The sequence below is a fragment of the Crocuta crocuta genome, unplaced genomic scaffold (genome assembly GCF_008692635.1).
Source record: "Crocuta crocuta isolate KB4526 unplaced genomic scaffold, BGI_CrCroc_1.0 scaffold231, whole genome shotgun sequence".
Taxonomy (NCBI): domain Eukaryota; kingdom Metazoa; phylum Chordata; class Mammalia; order Carnivora; family Hyaenidae; genus Crocuta; species Crocuta crocuta.
In genome coordinates this window covers 5,810,377-5,818,443 of record NW_027528357.1, presented here as the reverse complement: position 1 = coordinate 5,818,443, position 8,067 = coordinate 5,810,377, and the positions used below count along the sequence as shown (strand labels likewise).

The window sequence follows — 8,067 nt, the reverse complement described above, 5'->3', positions numbered from 1 at the left end:
GCTCGACTTCCCTCTCTGCCGCTCCGGAGACCTTTGTGTGGCAATTACCACTCCCTCCCGGCCCCTCCACCTCCCGGAATTTCATCAATAACTCTCTGTGCACGGTCTGTGTGTATGTTCGGCGTTTGTGAGTTCATACATTTTACACGTGCATGCACGGTGTGTGTCCGACACGGACTTGTGGGGCGTGTGCATGGGGACTAGGTCGTGCGTGTCTGTGTGCCGTGTCGTGTGCATTATGTATGCACACTGATACGTGCATGTTTTGTGTGGACCAAGTTCGTTTGTGTTGTGTAGGTATTGTGTTCTGCTCGATGTTTGTGTGTACATTCTGTGCACGTGTGTGCAATTTGTGAGTGTGTGTGTCGGGGCGTGTGTGTGTGTGTTTGGTGAAGTTGGGTCAGTGTCATTTGTAGCGAGAGGTTAAGAGTGTACAGCTAGGTGTGTTTTAATGCTGGCTTCCTGGGCGGTGTTACTTGGCTGCTTTTCTTTAACCTTTTGGAGCTTACATTTTAATCATCGAAAGAATGTCTCTATAGAAATGCTGGTTGGCAGAGGGGCGTCGGCGTCTTTGGTTTGATGCATGTGTATGTGTGGGTTTCTTTTCTCTCTTTCTCTCCCTCCCTCTCTCTCTCTCCCTCCCTCTCTCTCCTTTTTCTTCTTTTAAAGGACAGCTGTAAACGGATTTTTTAAAAAGGATATTTCTGTACCGTGTGCCTCACGGGAATGCAAGGCATCGCATTTGAAGCTCAGCCTTTCAGGGTTTCGGCTGCATAAATTAAATATTTACTTAGCAACTTACTATCTTTTATAAATTGGCCGAAAGAAGGCCGACTGCATGCAATATGGGGGGTGGCCGGGGGGGAGACCACAGAACATGTTATTGGGTTGACTTTGTAAAGATCGTTTTACTATGACTGTGGGTTGTGTTGTGTTTTGTTTTGTTTTTTAAAGCTTTTGAGTAACTACATCATGCTCAAGGAGAACATTTGTCAAAAGTAATTATCTGAGTTTGGTTGAAGGGCCTTACTGGTAGGTCTCTGGATTGGAGCAAGGGGTTTTAAATAATTGACCCTATTACCCTAGGAAGAAGTGACAAAAGTCCTATTTAATTGCAGTCTAGTTATTGGAAGCTGAAGTGGCTAGGCCCCTTTACCTCATCTCTTAATTTGTAGTAGTGTATATTATGATTTCTACCCTTATCTGTGATTGTGTTAATTACTAAATCACTCACTGTCTGTGGATGAATGGGCAGGTGATAGTCATTCTCTAATGAACTGCATCTGGGAAAGGAAACTTATCGGAGGAATATGTGAAAAGTAAGCAGTATGTGTTAAGTAGATGCCAGATTGATGTTATCACTGAATTTTTGCTAGAGCATAGTACATTACTTATTGTTTACTCAGCCATTAATTCAGAATTGTGTGGGGGTGTGCACGGCTTCTGAAAATGCATTATTCAGTTTCCATGAAGTGGCAATCAAGTATTATTATAGAGCTTCAGTGTATACGTGTTTTAAACAAGTGAAAGAGTTGACTTATAAATATGTTAAAATAATGATTCATGAATTACCTATATCTGCTTGCAGAGAATTATTTAATAAATAACATTTTTCTGATGGAATTTAAAGCTAACTATTTGTATTCAACAGTATTTGTTATTGTTCCTGAAAGTACTGTGCTTTATTTGATCTAATCATAATAGATCTATATTGATAAATCTTGAGATGGATTTCTGAGTCAGCTTTTTGTTAAAAGTTGCCTTTTCCTCTTGCAAAGTTCATTGATGGGAAAAGACACACTAGGAGTCATCAACACAAAAGAATTAATGATAGACCAGATGTCTCTATTTTAACTAGACATATTGAACTAGTAGTTATGGTAATTTTTCAATTTGGTTCAAGTTATTTTTCCCCTGGTAGTTGCACAAATGTGTATGTATTCAAAATGTGACAATTGAAATAAAACATTGAATGAAATAGCAAGTAATTATACTGGAAATATCTTTCTCAGAAATTTGTGATTTGTAATGGTGACTTACGATAATTCTTAGCTTACTTTGTGAATAAAAGAGAAAAGAATCCATTTATGCAATTGTGACTTTTTAATATTTGCTTTATGATTATCTGAATACATAGACTTAAACTCTCTTAAAACTTGCATGAAAACTGTTTTTACTCTTCTAATCATAGTATTAATTTATACTCAATTAAAAAGTAATGCCTTGGGGGGTATTTCTGTGATATAAAAATACTATCTTTACATATTTTACACTGCCCCTGCTGATTTTGCTGTGGTTTTTGTTATTAAGGACTTTTAGCTTTTTCTCGAGATATCAAGCATTAAACCAGGTGTCTGATTTTAAAAGTAAAGACTATGGTTGAACGGAAAATATGCATATGGTTCTTGCAATATATGAACTGAAAGGAGAGAGTATCCAAATTAATATTAAGAATAACCTTCCACTCATACAGTATATAATATATATCTCCTACTGGAGTGTGTGTGAGAGAGAGATTATCTTGAAAGAGAGGGTATCAGGGGAGAGGAAATGCAAAATACATTTTTTGAACTGTGACCAAAAGCTTATGTTTAAATGTAGCTTTGCATTCATTTTTAAGAAAAAAAAAATATGTGGAAGAAGAACGGTTCTCTGTAGAGTAAGAACTTCCAGTCGACTGCAGAATTTTTGTTTTCTTTCTTTGTGAGAAAAGTATATGGTTTGTAAATCTGCAAACTCTGAGTGGCAACTCCAGGGATTTTGCTTTAGATAGAGATGCAGCTATCAAGCCCTACCAATTTTCTTGTAGAAGTATGTAACGTTTGTATGTGGTGAGCTTGCTTCGCTTAGGAAAGAAGGAGTGGTAGTATAATTTTTCTGTATTTTCAGGAATGTCATGATTATTAACAGGCTGCCATTTTAAAACAGTAATACCACATCTTTTATTTCTTTCTCTTTTCTTTCTTCCCTTAATTTTGTTTTTCCTGCCCTGCATCAATTGCAGAAATTTCAGCCTTCAGCCTCCCCCACTCCCCCTCAGCCTTCTGCAGTTGTGGTTACTTTGCGCATTGCCATTTAATATGGAGGCTGCTCCTAAACCAGATGCATTTTCATTCGTTTTATCTGCTCTTCTAAGGTTATAGAGTCTCAGAGGATCCCACAATCACATGGAAGTATCTTCTGTCTTAATATTTGTAGACCACAATAAGAATAAAAATCAAAACCATAACTCTTGTCGAGCTGGGGCTTTGACTTTAATCCTTTTGACTTTTATCTCAAGTCTTCACTCTGTTACTATAAATACAGTTTAAACCATTGTGAAAGGATCTTCATGCTTCTTTGTAAAAAATGGGGATTTGACAAGACTTTGTTTTACTGCACTAAGGGGTTTCTTTGTTACTGGCTTAACACAGAGCATACTGTTATTTATATATTTATTCTAGGTTAATTCTTTTTTTTTTTTTGACATGCGAAAATGTTGTTGCTTTGAGGAGTGCTTTTTGATAGTTTCATCACTTTGTTCTATAGGGAATGCTGCTGGTAAGATAATGATTCAATGTATTAATTTGTTCCCTGAGTTTCTTCTGTTTGTTTCATTCCTTACAATCTTTGTTTAGTCTCACTGGCACCTGAAAATAAATCTTAACAATCTTCAATAGCTTTGTGCTTGGTAACATGGCTGATTTATTTGCTTGTAGTTTAGGTACATTCGCAAAGATAATGACTATTAGATGGGTTTATTTTTTCTTTTCTATTTTTTTCTTTTTTGTAGTTCAAGGTGACCTTTGGGGGAAAAATTTTAATGGCAAATTTGCCTCATTGTTGGGAGAAAGCAGACACATATCTCTTTATGCCATACCAGCGTTACTGAAGGTTTTAATAAATTGAGATTTTATAAATCATATTCTATTAAAAATTAAGTGAGGGGTTATTAATTAAAGGAAATCTGTGTGACTCTTTTGCACAGAGAAGATTCTTTTGCATAATGCATTATATGCTAAATAAACTCTTAGGGTTTCTGTGAAATAAAGCCGAATGGCATTGGTAGCTGTTAAAATAGAAACCAATTCATAATTGTTAACTTACTGGTTGCCTTGTCTTTTGTCTTTGCATTTTAGAAATAAATATAATTATGCAGGAATGATGAACATGGGGATGGAGGAGAGCATTGGTACTGCTTTTGCCATTTTCTCACTGTGTTCCTGGTGCTTAGATTTCAGGTTATGACCAGGCCTTCACAGTTGAGAACATTTTGACTTGTGATCTGAGGTAAGCCCCAAAGGTGCACATGAGCATAATCGTGACGGTGCTTATTGGCTTATGGGCCTGGCTAACGTTTTTGGCAAGTGGAGTTTTATTTTCATTCGCTTACATTTCAGTTGGTTTGATTCAGCTGTTTTCTGTGATCCGTACACGTAATATCATCTCTTTATGTCTGCATCTCATCATCTCTTCTTTCAGATGTGGAACCTAAATTTTCATTTTGCAATCTGAAAGATGGAAAAGAGTTTAGCAGACTCTCTGCCTGTTTTGAGTTTCAAGTTGGGAAAAACGTGTTTGAAATAAATGAGAAATGTGAACTTAGGCCTAGTGTTTAGGTTTGTTAATTTTTAATTTCCTGCTGACACGAAAGGGAATTTTAAGAATTGATTGTTTCTTAAGTTTTTCTCTTTGAGAAATTCTTTGGTAGATGATTCCTTGGATGTCAGAAATGGACTCTTGACGTGCTGTAGCTTTTAGACTTGTAGAGTCATACCTGTAAAGGAATTTCACCACTGAAAAGCGACCTTATGAAGTAACAAAATTTAATGTTTAACTATGTAATAGTGCCATCTTTCACTGAAATGCATTGGAAATGTGTGGTATGGTCCCTAACCATTTTGAGGGTTTCTCCATATACGCCTCAAATGCTGGGGAGGATACGAAGATACATTCTCAAGGAGTGTTGAGTTCAGTAGAGGAGACAAGGAGCAGTGAGGGAAGACTGAGCAGACACCATCTGCAGTGTCACATGAATGATCAAGCAGGTGCTAGTTTACAGATTTACAGAAGGGAGAAGCAGTGTGGTATGAGATGACTGCAGAAGGCTTAGCGGATTAGGTGAAATTGGGCCTGTCCTTGAAATATGAGTAAGATTGAACAGATCATGAGAGGAGTACATTCTAAGAAGAGAGCCCTGCAGAGCGAAGCTATAGTGCCAGGCGAGAGGATGGGTTCAGGAAGCAATATGCAGACAAGACTAGAAATATCTGAAGACTTGAGAAGGCAGGCACCTCAATAAAGGTGAAAATTACATTGTGACCAGGTGGTGGGGGTGGGGGTGGGGCGCAGGATTTGCAAATGATTTTAAGACAGTAGGACCTTGTAAGTTGTTGTATGGGGCTGGTGGGGTAGGTGTTAATATAAATAGGATCTTTTTTTCTAAACCATGAAACAGAAAGACTATCTCTTGTACAGAGAGGGGACACCAAACCAGTGGTTTGGTAACAGAGTCTGAAAACAAAATTGATGTTAGAGATATTTTATTTTAAATAACACAACTTTATTCTGTCCCATCACCTTTGCCAAATGACATAAAGTAAACATCAGTGAGTAATATACATTCTGTTTGTAGAAAACATACACTGTCTCTTGAGATCAGTAGGTAGCTGGAGTTATTTCAGTAACTCAGTCTCCAAATGTGTGGTTTAATGATATGCCTAATATCATCACTCTGTAAGGAGCAAGGCTGGCAAAGGATTAAAAAAAAATTCTGTGCTGTGTCTTTCTGATTTGTAAAAATTAACACAGAAACTTTAAAGTGATATGAATTTAACTGAGTTGTTGCATGGAGACATAGGGCGGATCCAAGCCTATTTCAGACTTATTTCCTGCTTTTCAGATTGCCTGCTTTTCATTTTTTCTCTCTCTTTCCTTTTCATTAAAAATCTGCATGAAATTATTATTATCATTAATTTATAATTTAAAATCCCACCAGCACCCCTCCTGCAAAGATTGTCCATAGCAGATCCTGGCTTCTTCCTGATAGGGCAAGGAGGAGGGGCATCTGTATAGAACCACTTTCAGCTATTTGCCAGCACTGAGTGCCTTGATTGTTCAGCTTTTGTCCCCTCACAGTTGGTAGCTGTGGAAATCTAGCCCGGATTGAAACTTTCCCTGAAGAGCCCTTGGGGAACAAATAGAAACATTATATGATTAGCCACATTGTTTTCATTATTAAACAAATCTACATAAAAGGGTAGCAATTAACAGCTTTATCAGCCTGAACTTAGACACCTACCTCTCTTCTCCCCTCAATATTCCCACTTGAAGGGGTAACAATTAACTGTTGCTGGTTTTAATGTCAGCAACTGACAACATTAAATTGGGAATAGGCACTTCTCCTCGTTGATTGACATATAGCCCTCTGACACATTCTTACGTGTTTTAAGGCGAATGCATGCCCTGGGGTTAAAGCCAAAGGGCTTGTCAGAACATTGGCTCTAATAGCTGAAATGTATAACTTAAAATGACATTCAATATCTTAGCCTTTGGTGGAACTTTTAGAACCTCAGGAATCTTCCAAAGCAGTGCAGTCAATACTTAGTGGACACACTTAGAACTTGTAAAAAAAAAAAAAAAAAAAGAAAAAGAAAAAGAAAAAAAAAGAATTAGGTATTGAGATGTACAATTCACTTTACAATTGTTATTTATCATGGGCTTATTTTGTGTGTCTTTAGCATAAATTAGTTCATGAAAAACTGTAATGGTATTTAAAAGAATTCCATAATTGCTGTTTTTTTTGACAATTGTTCTATTTTTCAGTTACATGGTTGATTTCTGAATGTACTATTTATGACTTAAGGGAGGGCATAGGATGGACCCTCTTCATCTTATTCAGAAGACAGATGACTTTTCAAAGATTTTGTTAATTATAAGGTATTAGAGTTAAATTTCAAGGAGTTAGAAACTGAGGTAGGATTTTTGGGCTTATTTTCCATATTAGGGTCATAGAGAATGCCTGATATAGTGAAGCTGTTGGTTATTCTTAGTTTCTTTTTAATGTCAAAGGTAAATGATGCATATATAATTTGTGCATATATCAAGACCTTTTAAAATTTTAATGCTTATTTATTTTTGAGAGAGAGAGAGAAGGGGGGGAGGGGCAGAGAAAGAGGGAGGCACAGAATACAAAGCAGGCTCTGAGCTGTCATCACAGAGCCCAACGCAGAGCTCGAACTCACAAACTGTGAGACAATGAGACAATGACCTAAGCAAAGTCAGACGTTTTAACCAACTGAGCTAACTAGGTGTTTCTATCAAGACCTTGTTGACAAGGCTGAAGAACTAAGTTGTCGTCTGGACCATCAGGACTCTGTGTGATGCTCTCTCAGTGCTCTGAAACTCAATTTTAGTGAGAGAACGGGTCCCCACGCATACAACAAGCAATTCTCAGACACCATCAGGGTATCTGAGTATTTAACTCAGTTCTGGCATTATGTATCCAGAGACAGCATCAGATTCAACAGGTTAAAGGTTCAGTCCTATAAGCTTTGTACTTCCACCCCCTTAGAAGTCAAGAGCAAGTCCGGGTGGTTATTATTTGTGCTTCAGACTGACCTACCGGCTATAGACAGGATGTTCTAATGACCTCTTCATGGACTTCAGAGGCCATTTGCAAGTCTAGATTGCTACCTGTACTTATAACTGGCTGTAAATTAGAGCTTCTCACGACCTCTTCCTCAGGTTAAATTAATTTGCTAGGACAGTTCATAGAACTCAGAGAAACATTTTAATTACTAGATCACTGGTTTATTATAAAGGATATAACTCAGGAACGGCCAGATGAAAGAAATGCATAGGCTAAGGTATGGGGAAAGAGCATGGGGCTTCCATGCCTCTCCAGGTGAGCCACTCTCCCAAAGTCTCCATGTGCTTACCAGCCCACAAGCCCTCCAGATTCTGCCCCTTTGGGTTTTCCTGGAGGCTTCAGTACATAGCCACATTTGATTAAATTATTGTCCATTGACATTTGATTGGATTTCCAGCCCCTCTTCCCTTCCCCAAGGTCAGGGGGTAGGACTGAAA

General features: G+C 37.7%; 1 protein-coding gene across 1 annotated transcript in view; it reads left to right on the top strand.

The window, feature by feature from the left end:
- The window catches only part of ASXL3 (ASXL transcriptional regulator 3), a 176,822-nt gene that overhangs the window by 2,979 nt on the left and 165,776 nt on the right, over positions 1-8,067 (top strand).